The sequence below is a fragment of the Otolemur garnettii genome, unplaced genomic scaffold (genome assembly GCF_000181295.1).
Source record: "Otolemur garnettii isolate 467f Iridium unplaced genomic scaffold, OtoGar3 scaffold00154, whole genome shotgun sequence".
In the NCBI taxonomy this organism is placed as follows: Eukaryota; Metazoa; Chordata; class Mammalia; order Primates; family Galagidae; genus Otolemur; species Otolemur garnettii.
The window spans coordinates 3,539,560-3,553,178 of record NW_003852549.1 but is presented as its reverse complement, the minus strand read 5'-3'; positions in this window follow the sequence as shown (position 1 = coordinate 3,553,178).

Sequence of the window (13,619 nt, the reverse complement as noted above, 5' to 3'; positions counted from 1 at the left end):
CTCAGGTTGAAATTAACCCCCTAGGTGGTCACTTGGCCCCTCTCTACATCAATTTATCTGAGTAATAGAAATAATTCTATATACTCCTGCTAAATGATGGTGGAGATAAATTATATTAGCATTTCTTTCTGACAGCTACAAACCCTGTTTTTCAGAGATTTAAATTGGAATCATATTTTGGTACACGCTAACCCCTGTAATTGTGGGAAGCCCTGGGCTCTGTCATTCTCACTGATGCTCTTTCTGGCTCCTCTCTGTGATTCACAGCAGCTGCATTTGCTCTTTCATCTGAGTCCCTTTTGGGACCATCTATTGCCCAAGCCTCAATTCTCTAAAACCACATTTTGCTTATGATCTGTGCCTCTGATTCCCACTATGTCTCTAGAACCAATTCTGTCACAACCACATCCATCACTGCCTAGGTGGGGCCCTGCAGAAGCCTTACCAATGGCAACCTACCACTCTGTTAATGGGCTGAAAGTTTGTGTCCCCCCAAATTCATATGTTAAAACCCTTATTTCTACTGTGGTGGGGTCTCTGGGAAAGTGTTAGGTTATGAGAATGGAGCCCCTGTGATGCCCTTACAAGAGACATAGAGAGCTTGCTTCCTCTCTCTTGCTGCCTGTGAGGACGTAACAAGGAAGACAGCCCTCACCAGGAGTTGAACTGGCCAGTGCTCTGATCTTGGACTTCCCAGCCTTCAGAACTATGAGAAGAAAATTCTGTTGTTTAAGGCACCCATATATGATATCTTTGTTATAGCAGTCTCAGCTTACTCTTCCTGCCTCTGCCCCACCAAGTACAGCTGGCACACCATAGCCATGTTTTCTGAGACCTCCCTAGGCTGAGACCACTCAGCAGCTCAGTACAGAAGAAAGTGCCCCTCTCCCCCAAGTGTGAACATTGGGAACACCGGTGCATCCCCCTCCCCAAGTTGTTACAGCATACAGAGTGGAACTTGCACAAGAACTTTATGGACACCTGTATATAGTTATTTCCACTTTGACTCAATGCTCCCAAAAGAAATTACTCTGTTGTAGGGAGTGACCCTTGAAGGCTTCCCTACCAATGCACCAGACTCATCTGCTGTCCTCCATCAGATAGAGGATGGTTTGCAGCTGTGCCTCATGAAGGCGTAATAAGATATACTTTACAGACATTCACTAGGGTACATCTAACAGTTGGAGATTATATGAATATAGACCCACTGGGGCCTTGCAGCTGTTGTGAGAATGCTCTTTGTGAGTCAATATCCATTTCACAAAGTCATTGTTTCCATTTGAATGAAAATAGTGTGTCCTGGTCTGTGCCTATTAAGAACCAGTCCACAAAGCAGGAGGTGAGCATTTGTGTGGATAAGCAGTAGCTGACTTTCGTCTGCAATTGCAGCCACTTCCTATCACTTGTGCCACAGCCTGAGCTCCGCCTCCTCTCAGATCAGTGTGGCATTAGATTCTCACAGTAGCAGGAACCCTACTGTAAATGTGCATGTGATGGATCTAGGCTGCATGCTCCTTATAAGAATCTAGAGCCTGATATCTGAGGTGGAGAACTAAGGTGCTTGAATCATCCTGAAAACATGGATGGCCCTTCAGAACTGTGAGAGGAAAATTCTGTTGTTTAAGGTACCCACATATGATTTGGTTATTTCAAGATTTTGACTATTGTGAACATTAGTGCTATGGACACAGGTGCACATGTCATGGAAAAACTGTCTTCCATGATACCAGTCCGCGGTGCCTGAAAAGTTGGGGACCACCCATGCCTCCATCTCTACATATGTGCTGTCTAATACTTTGTGTCACTTAACACTTCTTCCTCTGCCTTACCATGTAGACTTTTCTGTGCTTATCAAGGGATGAATCAGAGGAAAAAATAAAGCATTATAAACCTCAGAATAACCTACTGGTCTAGTGGTGAGCTGCTCTGCTATAAAGGTTTACAGAGTCAGGAAAGCCAAGTTTTGGCCACTTAAAAGAAATTATTCATAGATTTCTTTTATCGATGTTTTCTAGAACACCACCTCTACATTAAAATAAGCAACTGCCAGTTTTCTTCCTTTCTACACAAAGCACCTACGACAGAGCAAAGGTAGAATTTTGAATGACAGATCTGCTTCTTAGGATGTCTCCAGAAAGTTTAGCTTTTATGGACAAAATCCCTGAAGGGGAAGCACAGATATATAAAAACCATTAGCATAAAGAAGAAGGCTCAGGCTCATATTTTATCTGCTTATTTGTGGTCTTACATAATTTATTGCACTTTTTGTAAATATGCCCACCTTGTGAATTGTCTTCACTTCACGACAGAAGCTGCACTGAGTCACTTGCTATGTTGGTGCAAGATTTTCTTTTCTGTTTTCATATTTATGAATTTGTCCTCCTGGAAAATACCAAGGTCAATTTCTGCTATTTGTTGTAAAATGCAGAAGGTTTACCTGAAGGTGATGTTGATTATGCATGCATCCAAATATAGAGCTGGGTCTGAAATATTCATTTAAAAACTGAAGATGCTTAGATGGGAACACAAATGCACAAAATAAACAAAACAAAACAGAGTGAAATGAAATCTGAAATGTATTTTCCTCACCTTCTTTGTCACACCTTCTGAGAGAGTATGATCTAGTCTCTGCAATGACTGGTTTTCAGTTAATAACAACAGCATAAAATGAAAATATGATGGGGACATGAAATAGCTAACAGATTAAGTTTTCAAATTCTGTGATTTTATTTAATCGACATTTTGCTTTTCTGGGTATTTACTCTTTTTTTTTCTTTTAAATAGCAAATCCAAATCTATTTTGAAGTAAAACAAACAAACAAAAAAGATCAGGGAACACTTATGACTATGGACGATTTATTATTCCCCTTTTTATACAGTCAGGTGTAGCTTAGAATTCCAGCAACTTCCTGGGCACAGCAAAGAGCAAAGGATCAAACACAATAGATAATAAGCACTGGACAGAAAATATAGGTGAATGGGATTCTGTTAACTGAATTAATTAATTGTTAATTTAACCAAAACATGTAGAGAGGAATAATCTTCAAGTTATAACTCAAAGTCGATAAATCCTAGAAGATAGATATCATCTACCAACACTGAGTGAGCCATACTAATAAGAGCGTTAATTTAAAGACCATACTGACCAGAAAACATGAAGTTGGATGCTAGAAGCAAAGGGAGCAGTGCCTTGAGTGTTCTGAAGAAAATGGAGCAGCAATTCAACCAAAGGCAGAATAAAGACATTTTAAACATGCAAGGACTCAGAAGATGTAACACTCGTGCCTTCTTTCATAGAGAATACTGTCCACCAAAACAAGGGAATAAATCAAGACAGAAATTAAGGAACCAGTGACTCCAACAGTGGAACTCCCTGGCTGAGTACTGGTCTCTGGAGGTCAACATTCCAGATCCAAGAAAGGGAAGGAGGGTCCCAGGCAGGATCCTTTCATGAAAAAGTGGAAATTGGTGAGTCATCTCACTTAGTGTGAGTTTTAATGACTTTTTTGCATTATTTTTTATTGTGGTAAAAAATACATCACATACAATATATCATTTTAACTATTAAGTGTACAGTTTAGTGGCATCAAGTACATTGTTGGGCACCCATCACCAACACCCATCCTGAGGACTTTTTCATCTTCTCTGACTGAAATATTCTACCCATTAAACATCAACTCCCAATTTCAACTCCCTCCTACCCAAGGGTAGCCACTCTTTCACTTTGAACCTGCATAAGTTTGAACATTCTAGGTTCCACATATAAGGGAGATCATACAGCATTTGTCTTTTTGTGTCTGACTTATTTCACTTGCCTCAACCATGGTGTAGCACGTCAGTATTGTCTTTCTTTTTAAGGCTGAATAATAGCTCATTGTACGTATATACCACATTTGGTTTATCCACTCCTTCATTAAGGGACAGCTGGTTGTGTCCAGATCTTGACTATTGTGAACATTAGTGCTATGAACACAGGTGCACAAATGGTGAACGACAGGTGAAGGTTGACCCCAAAGGGATTGTAACAAAGTGGTCAACATACAGAAGTGGACAACATAAGTAACTAGGTCCACTTTACTGTACTGGTATGTACAAATGGTGCATGTCTGGGCTATGAAAATTAGGTCAGCTTAAGAAGGTGGTCAGCTATGGAGGTTCTACTGTATCTGTTTGAGAGCCCAATTTCAATTCCTTTGGGTATATAGTAGAATTGGAATTGCTGGATTATATGGGAATTCCATCTTTGATTTTTTGAGATTTCACCACACTGTTGTTCACAATAGCACCACCATTTTACATTTCCTCCAGCAGTTTCTCCACATGCTTGCCAACACTTGTTATTTCCTGTTTTCTTGATAATAGCCAATTTAATGAATAATTAGTGATGCTGAACGACTCTTCATGTGCTTACCAGCCATTTGTATACCTGTTTTGGAGAAATGTCTATTTAGGTCCTGTGATCATTTTTTAATTGGGTTGGTTGTTTTTTGTTGTTATTGAATTGTATGGATTCTTTATATATTCTAAATAATAACCCCTTATCAGATATATAGTTTTCAAATATTTCCTCTTAGTCTATGGGGCACTTTTTCACTCTGTTAATAGTTTCTTTTGATGCACAAAAGCCTTTAATTTTAATGAAGTCCAACTGATCTATTTTTTCTTTCGTTGCCTGTGCTTTAGTATGATATCCAAGAAACAATTGCTAAATCCAATGTCATAAATTTTTTCTCCTACTTTTTCTTCTAAGAGTTCTATAGTTTTAGGTCTTTCAATCATTTTAAGTTAATTTTTTATATATACTATAAGCTCAGGGTTCAATTTCATTTTTTTGAATGTGGATATCCAGTTTTCCCACCAGCATTTGTTAAAAAGACTGCTTCTTCCTCACTGAATGGTTTAGGTACCCTTGTTAATAAACATTTGATCACATGTATGAGAGTTTATTCTGGGCTCTTTAGTCATTCCCATTGGTCTATATAACTGTCTTTATGTCAGTACCATGCTATTTTGATTGCTATAGTTTTGCAGTACATTTAGAAATATAGAAGTGTGAGACCATCCTTCTCTCTTGGGATTATTCTGGTTATCTGGCTATCCAAGGATTTTTGGCATTTTGTATAAATTTTAAGAGACATTTTTCTACTTTGTCAAAAAAGTCAGAATTTTGATAAAGATTGCATTATATCTGTATATTTCTTTGGGTAGCATTGATATCCTAACAATATTAAGTTTTCCAATCTATAAACATGAGGCATCTTTCTAATTATTGGTGTCTTTAATTTTTTTCATCATGTTTTGTACCTTTCACTGTACAAGTCTTTCTCCTCTTAGTTAAGTTTATTCTAGTATTTTATTCTTTTTGATGTATAATAAATAGAATTATTTCAAATATCCTATGTGGATTGTCCATTGTTAGTGCATAAAATTGCAATTAATTTCTGTGTGTTGGTCATGTGTCATGGAACTTTGCTGAATTTTTTCATTAGTTTTAATCTTATTTTTTATAATGTTTTGCAAAGTCTTTAGGATTTTCTTCATGTATCTCTGTGAACAGATATTTTTTACTTCTTCTTTTCCAATTTTGAAAAGAATTCATTTCTTTTTCTTGTCTAATTGTTCTGGGTAGAACTTTCACTACATGGGTCACTACGAAAGTTTGAGACAGACTGTGTTATGGTGCGTTATTTCACTTCCAAGAAACACAATCAGAAGCATCCTTTCTGATTCACTTGTGTAAGTTTCAATTTGCTTGGCTTATCAGTATTGCTAGGAGGACTCCATTTGTTTCTGCCTGCATGGATTTTTTATTTCTTAATTTTTTTTTTTTTTTTTTTTGGTATCTGAAAACTTTGTAATCCCCCCACATACTACATTAAACAGAAGTGATGAAACAGGCATGCTTGCTTTATTCCTGATCTTAGAGAAAAAGTTTTCAGTCTTTCAAAATTGAGTATGAAGTTAACTGTGGGGCTTTCATATATAGCCTTTATTATGATGAAGTAGTTTCCTCATTACTTGAGTGCTTCCCTTATGAATGGATATTGAATTTTGTCACATGCTTTTTCTGTATCAATTGGATGATCATGTGATTTTATTTCTTCATTCTATTAATGTGGTGACATGCTGATAGATGTGGTGACGCTGATAGATTCTTACATGCTGAATGCAAAGATCCACATAATTGAGGAAACATTAGCTAGAATGACTACAAGAAAAGGAGAGAAGACTCAAATAAAATCAGAAATTAAAAAAGGTATATCATGACTTATTTTACAAAAACAAACTAATTGTAAGGGAATATTATGAACAATTGTGTATCAACAACTCAGATAATCCAGTGAATGAATAAATTTATAGAAACATAGAACCTACTAGGACTGAATCACAAAGAAACAGAAATCTGTATAAAACCTAAACTAGTAAGGAGATTGCATCAGTAGTCAAAAACCTCCAAACTAGGAACACTCAGGAGCAGATGACTTCAGTGACAAATTCTACCAAACATTTAGGGAAGAATTAATGCCAATCCTTCTCAAACTTTGTCAACATAATTGAAGAGAATGGAACACTTTCCATTTCATTCTATGGAATCCATATTACCTTAAAAACAAAACCAGACAAAGGAAATGCAAGAAAACAACAGACCAATATCTCTGATGAATATTTGTGCAAAACTACTAAGTAAAATGGTAGCAAATTAAATTCAATAGCATATGAAAAGGATTATACATCATGACCAGGTGGGATTCATTCTTGGACTATAAGGATAAATCAACTTGGCTACATCCCTAGGTGCCCAGATTAAACCTTATCTCTGGGTGTGTATGTGAAGATGTATCTGGATAAGATCGATACATGAACTGGTGGACTCAGCAAAGCAGACTGCCTTCTTTAGAGTAGGTGGGCATCATCCCATCTGTTGAGGACCTGAATAGAACAAAAGGTGGAGGAAGGACAAATTTGCTCCTTTATCTTTCTGTCTAGTTGCTTGAGCTTGTACATCAGCATTCTCTTGACCTTCAACTGAAGTTTACACAATCAGCCCCTTGGTTCTCAGGCGTTTGGACATGGGACAGTATTACACCACAAACTTGCAGATGGTAGACTGGTACTTCTCAGCCTCCATTATCACAGGTACCAATATCTCATAATGCATCTCCTTTCTTAAGTATTTATGTCTATCATCTATGTATGTAACCTATAATCTCCAATTGGTTCTGTTTCTCTGGAGAACCCTAACTAAAACAAATTTAACCATATACAAAAGCTCTACTAATTTGTAGCTTTGCCCCTTACTTTATGTTATTTGATAGCACAAATTCCATCTTTATAATACTGGACGCTCATTAACATAGATTTATAACTACTTAATATGCATTTGTCTTTTGAATTCTGTAAAAAATAAAAAGTGGAGTTGCAAACAAAAATTATAATTTTTTTTCTATTTATCCATATATTTATTTTTTTAAACAATTTTAGATTTATGTATGACTTCAAGTTTCTGTCTAGTGTCTTTTCACCTCAACTTAAAGAGCTCATATTTTCTTTTCTTTTCCCCCAAATCCTAGTATTTTTATGTGGTTTTTGTTTGCTCTGGTTTTCTTTCTTTCTTTTTTTATTAAGTCATATACACATAGATCATGAATACATTTATGTATATGTGGGGCATATTAGCTTTTCTTGTTGGACAGCTCTATGGAAATAACCCCCTCAGCTTTTGTTTAGGAATGTACTGATTTTTCCTTCATTTTTAAAAGACAGTTTTGCCATATATAACTGGCTGACAGTTTTTATTGTTTTCTTAGACCTTTAAATACATCATCTCATTCCTTTTGGCCCATAAAGTTTCTACTAAGAAATCTGCTTATTGAGGCTTTCATGCACGTGATCAGTCACTGTCCTCTTGCTGCTTTCAAGATACTTTGTACTTGGCTTCTGACTATTTGATTATGATGTGTTTCACTGTGGTTCTATTTGTGTTTATCCCACTTAGCCTTCACTGAACTTCTTGGATTTGTGTAATATAGCCATGCCTTTATTCTAATTTGAGAAGTTTTTAGCCATTATTTCTACAAATAATCTCTGGCCCTTTCTTTTTCTTCTCCTTCTGTAAAAATTATATTGCATATATGTTGATTTATTTGATGGTGTCTCATAAGACCCTTAGGCTCTGTTCACTTTTCTTCATTCTTTTTTTCTTTTTGCTCCTCAAACTCAATAATTTCAATTGACTTGTCTTCATGTTGCTAATTCCTCTTCTGCCTGTTTGAGTCCACTGATGAATCTCTCTAGTGAATTTTTTAATTTAATTATTGTAGGTTTTACCTCCCGAAACACATAATGTTTCTCATTTATTCAATAGGTATTTGATATGGACTGATTTTTTTTATGTCCCCCCAAGCTATATGTTTAATCCCTAACCTAACCTTCAATGTGATGGTATTTGTGAACAGGACCTAATATGTGGTAATTACAGTTGGATTAGATGATGAGGCTGGTGCTGTCATATTGGGATTGGTGCTCTTTTAAGAATAAACACCAGAGAACTGCTCTCTTTCCAAAGTTCCCACCCCCACCTGAGGGCACAGCAATAAGGTAACTGTCTACAAACCAAGAAGGGAGTCCTCACCAGAAAATGACCATGCTGGTACCTTGATGTCAGACTTCTCCAGAAATACGCAGAAATGAATTTCTGTTGTTTAAGCGCCAGGCTATGGTATTCTGTCACAGCAGCTTGCATAGGTTAAGATACTATTTACTGAGTGCTTTCTGTATGCCCACAACCAGGTTTGATGCTAAGAATTAAAGAAAAATAAGACGTATTCCTGGGTCTTAAGAATCAACAGAGTCTAGCATGGGCAACTAAAATGTAAACTAATAATTTCAATACAAAATGACTATCACTTCAGCAGACCAAAGCAGAGCTCCATAAAAGTATAGTGGAGGAGGCTTTTAAATCTGCTACCATCAGGTGGCTCTAATTCATGTTTGAGTATCTTTAAGCCTCTTACAATCCCCACCTCTGAGGTTCTGTGTAATAGTGCATTCCCATGTCATGAATTTGGCCTGTTCTCCTGTCCTTCAAAGGATACATCAGCACATGAACGAATGGCTCTCTATGTTCTTCCCAGTTTAGTATCTGACTAACTTTGGGACAGTTCTACATCTACTGCTTTTTGTTTCTCAGTTTCTCCCATCTGTAAACTGAGCTGCTAATACTTGTTATCAACTTCTGTACAAGGGTAAATTCAAAAATGACATAATGCTCAAAACAAGGGGAAATAAAAGTGATAAAAATGATGTGTGGTGATGAATAACAAATGCAATCAATAAGGCCAACTCACTAAGCCAGTGCTTCTTAGATTATAACTGACATGTGCCTCATGTGCGACTCTTGTTAAAATGCAGATTTTAATCCATAAAATTGGGCATAATCCCGAGAGTCTCTGTTTCTAACAAGCACCAAGTAGGCTGATGCTCCTGTTGGGTGGACTATATTATAAGCAACAAGACTTTTAATAATATCAGGCCCTACCGTAAGTGCAGATGTAACCTTCACAATCTCTGAATGTGTGTTTACTCATCAAAGCCACTAAAGATCACTTAAGTTCAGTGGTTCTCAAACTTTTTGGACTTAGAATTCCTTTTACAATCTTAAAAACTGTTATGGAACCCAAAGAGCTTATATCTATCTATATTGGCTATATCTGAAACTAAAATTGAGAAAATTTTAGAACACAAGTACACCAGCAACTACCCTAGTGTCTGCCAGACTGATACTGTTATTCCACGTTCTTCAGCGTCAGCAAAATGCCCCTCTACACTCATGAGCAATTGAACATAAAAAAGCAAATAGTAAATAGTGTTTTATTTCTATAAGTTGTCCAAAGGTTGCCATAAATAGAAAAAATTAACAAACTCAAATTATAATTTGTTATATTTTATATTTATACATGAGTGTATTGACATGTAGAGAAATATTTTGTAAGTATTTTGTAAAATTTTGTAACAAATACTTGATAAATAAAGGTACATTTAGCCATAATTTGAAATTTTCCCTATATGTATGTGTACATATGGCATCATTTGGGATACCCTGTCCACATATTATAAAAGTTGTCTTGACCTCCCAGAATCTCTGAAAGGAACTGCTGATTTAAGACATTGTTCTTTCACTGTATACAGCTGTACCATAAACTCTAGTAAACAATTCAGAAAGCAATTTGTCATCATTGAATTCACTTATGATGCCTTTATTGGGAAACTCATGTATATAAATCAGCATGTTGGGTGCCCATGCCTTTTCTTTAAAAATGTATAATTAAGGTTGTAGTTTCTTAATCCTGGGAGATTTTAGAAAATACCTATTGGGTCCCCATCCAAACCAATTACATTAGTATCTCTGGATTGTAGCCAAAATAAAAACAAAAACAAAAAACAAACAAAAAAAAATTGGGTTCAGGCACAGGACATAAACTACAGAGGCCCACAGTAAAGGAAAGTGCACATACTATCAGCACTGCTCAGAGGTTCAGATGGACAGTTAGAGCCTAGTGCTGTGCTGATGCTAACTTGCTCTGTTGTTCTGCATGAGGGCTCATCCCATCTCACTTTCAATCTTTTAACTTAACCTTTTAAATTGAGATCAGGATGCTTCCATCTCAATAGAGTTGTTCTGAAGATTAAGTGAAGTAAGGTGTAGACAGCTCATGGGGAATGTTCATTAAATATTAGCATCATCATTAAATAGCAGCAAAATTAAGCATGGCAGAGTTTTACCAACAAGATATAAGTTGAGTTAGCCTTGTGGTATGGGACATAGGGAGTAAACGTCTTATGAATCTTGAGGAAAAATAAAATTAATCCAAAGACAATTGTAATTCTTCCTATTATCCAGCACAAACTGGCTGAACAGTTTAAGGTAAACAAATTTGATTGATGTGTTTTTGCTTTTGTGGGGTTTTTTTTTTTTTTTAATCCTTGGTAGAGAAAAGGATCCAGAGTAGTAGATTTGGCTAGAAAGAAAGGACTTTTGGTGACCACTGATGGGTTTTGAAAGGGTTTATTAATCTCCAGTATTAGAGTACTTATGTCCTGAGAAGGGAGCTCTCCTGAAACTATGACAAACCCTTCTGGCTATACTGCATAGGCAGTTCCACTCACTGTTAGTATTCAAACACTGCTTTGGCATTAATACAGAAAATATGAATCAGAGAGTTCTATTTATAAATAAAATATTTGGATAAGAAGAAAAGCCACCACAAGTCAATTTGTCTATAAAGTCAATAAGAAAAAAGTAAGGTAAGCAGAAAACCTGGTATCAGTATTAGGTAATACTTTGGATACATGGCAATTATCTGGTTAATTTGGTCAGTGTAGAAAATTCCAAGAATTCTTCCAAATTGGCTAGCCACACTGACCAACATATTTGAACAATTAACAAATCTCTACTTTGTATTGGGGAGATGGGTAATGCTCAAAATATGTAACAAACCAGTACAATGTAACAAAAAAAAAAAGAGAAAGAAATAGCTCAGAACGTAGCAATCAAAGCAGATGTCTGTCCAATTAGACTCACTGTCAGTTGTAAATACATGCAGGGTTCATCTGTACTTATGTGTACCCACAATCAGTTCTGGGGTGAGTATCAACTCTTGTCTCTTTTTTCTTACCACTCTTTCATGAAAATTGACTTTTCAAGATGTTTTTCTAAATTTTTAATGATCCCATCTGGTTTTCTGCATTCCTCAGTTTAACCACTTAATGACAACAACAAAAATTCTCCACTTTTTTTTGCACAGATATCTGAGAAAAACATAAGGGATTCCTTAAATTATTCATGCCTGTGCTCTAGGTCCTTTCAAAATAGATCATTTAGAATACCATTAAAATTGTAGAAAATGGCAGAGTAAAACATCAAGGAGAAGAAATAAAAATGCAAGCTCTACCTATGGCAAAACTATGAGCTTTGTGTATAATATATAAGAAAGCCTGACAAAGATACCAAGAGAGAGATCATAACTGTAGACCTCAGAAAAACAGCACAATATAGTTCTCCAAGGTTTGTCCCTCAAAGAGATAAAACCGACAATATCTTGAAACAAAAAATATGAGCACTTTTGGTAGTTACAGGAAGCACGAAAGGTAATGAGGAATCACATTGAATGAGGAATCACAGAGACAAGCCACCTTTGCAGGAAACAGTCCATCAGGAGATTAGGAGATGCAATAGTGAGCTTAGTCAGATAAAGAGATATAAAGTTTCAGCAACTCTTCACGTACATATACAACCCTAAATATTAAGATTTTTTTTTTAACTTGAAACATGGCACTGATTCCTCTTTCACACAAACCTCTTAGAAATTGCTGGTCTAGAAATAATTTCCCTCCTTCAAAGATACCACAAGGGAAGTATTGAAATAAAAATTTTAAATAGTATAGAAAGCACTTTCATCAGAAAAATACAACTTACATTTAATAAATGAACATTTTGATCACATAGCACTATAGTTCTATAAACTTTAAATCTTTAAGAGGCAACCACTTCCATAAACAAAGAGCATAAAGCAGAAAGGCAAGAGCTCAGAGAAATTATGATAGGACAATAGAACAAGATGATAATTTTGGAGTTGATAACATTGGGAGAAAGTGGCATTAAAAACTAAAATTATTCTATCAACTAAAGCAAATAAATGAGTAATATGGAGAAGAGAATTGAGAAAATAAAGTAAATGAAAATACATAGAAACCATCATACCTATAGCTAACAATATTAGTATTGTACATGTAAACATTTGTCAAGAGGATAGATCTCACATTAAATGTTCTTACTACCATAAAATAAAATTTAAAAATCAAGTAAAAATTAAAATTGGGCTTATGAGGATTAAAAGAAAATGTATATTATGTAAGAGAATCAAAAAAGAAGAATTTATATTGAGTCATCCTTGTAAAGTCACTGAACTTCAAAGATAAAATATCAAATCACCTATAGTGGAAGAAAAAAATCCCATGGTACTCTCACACTACTTTATTGCTATATTCGCTACTAAAGGACAATCAGTAAAACCTATAAAGTACTGAGTGAAAGAAAATGACCTAAGAATTTTGTTCCTAGATAGGATGAAAAACTTGTCCTAGATTACTCTAGACTCGCCCCATGTTAGCATTGAAAGTCCTACATCCTAGGAACACACTCAGTGCCAGGCAAATCAAGTGTCTACACAACACATATCATCCTGTGATATATTAGGAACAGTGAAAAGCTCAGTAAATAGCATTTCTTTGATTACTTGAAGCAAAGGTAGAAATTAATGCAAAAACTAAAGGAAAGAAAGATCACCACCTCCCACCAATTTAATAAGAGGAAATAATAACACGAATTTCAGAATATTTAGAAAATATAAACATAAAAACACCACATAGAGAACTGGTGACTTATACATAAAATAGTACTCAGTAAAAAAAACTGTGATCTTAAACACGTATAATTTTTTTCCTTTTTTTTAAAAATTAAATCATAGCTGTGTACATTAAAGCAATCATGGGGTACAATGTGCTGGTTTTATATAAAATTTGAAATGTTTTCATCAAACTGGATAACATAGCCTTCACAG